This window comes from Propithecus coquereli, unplaced genomic scaffold, assembly GCF_000956105.1.
Source record: "Propithecus coquereli isolate 6110/MARCELLA unplaced genomic scaffold, Pcoq_1.0 Scaffold223, whole genome shotgun sequence".
Taxonomy (NCBI): domain Eukaryota; kingdom Metazoa; phylum Chordata; class Mammalia; order Primates; family Indriidae; genus Propithecus; species Propithecus coquereli.
The window spans coordinates 4,506,795-4,508,027 of NW_012147523.1; positions in this window are offsets into that span (position 1 = coordinate 4,506,795).

A 1,233-nucleotide genomic window follows, 5' to 3' on the forward strand; every position below is an offset into this window, starting at 1 on the left:
GTTGTTCCCTAGGGAGATAAGGGAATGGAATGGAAAAGGGGAACTTACTTTCCTTATTATCTCTCCTGATAAGGACTACTAATCCCTCCCTGTTGTTCCCTAGGGAGATAAAGGAATGGCATGCAAGAGGGGAACTAACTTTCCCGATTCCTCCTGGTTGTTTGAAAAGAGTTTATTTACTCGACCCAGAAAAACCCTCTATAAAACCCAAGGCTCTCCCCTTTTCTCTTGCGGATGCCTTTTTCAGCCTCCACCCATCTGCACCCAGATGCTCAAAATAAACAGCATTTTGCTACACATGAGGCTTCGTGTGTCTCTCTCAGCTCTGGACCTAACACATAACACTTTCAGAAAGGAACAGTTCTATTAAAACATAGAGCAGGGTGAAAAAACAAAACAAAACCTGTCTCAGACCAAGCCTGAAAACAAAAACAAACTCAAAAATACAGCAGGGAAGTATGGTAGGAAATGACGAGGGTGGAGAGATGAGGAGGCCACATTAGATGGCCGTGGGGGTCAGAGAAGGACTCTCGGAGCTGAGACCCAACGGCGAAGGAGCCAGCCCTGGGCCTCCCTAGGACCACGTTCCAGGCAAAGGTGTGCAGGTGAGAAGGGGTGGGAGTGTCGGAAGAAGGCAGCTGCTGGGGTGGGACTGTAGTGAATACGGGGGAGCAGGACATAAGAAGAGGCTGGAAAGGTGTGCAAGGCCCGGAATTCTGCAAGAATTTCCAGTGCAGCCAATGTTATGTGGACTAGAAGGGCCTTAAATGTTGCCAGAGTTGGCCACGACTCACTTAGGGTATGGAATGGCGTCATAATGACATGAAGCAGGGACACCTCTTAGGGGCCTGCCAGTCTCCCCCCAAGCATGGAAATAACGGAAAAATCTTGAGTCCCTTCAACGGAAATTCCGGGCTCCCAGCTAGCCTTAAAAAGTAAATGAGCAACTCTGTAAGCAAGAGGATAGGAATAACTTAAACAACAATAGTCTCCCCGGCAAGTCAGAGTCACAAGCTGTTTTGGTTTCCTATGGAAACTAAAAGATAACATCTTAACATATGTTCCTGAGTTATTTTTCAGAAACTGGGATTTCCACCAGAGGGAAAATGCCAACTACTGTCACACAGACCTCATCACGTACACAGACCTCAGATAAGAAGGAACTGAGGACTGAACTTTGATCACCTTTCTTTGTTCTACACAGACCTCAGATAAGAAGGAACTGAGGACTGA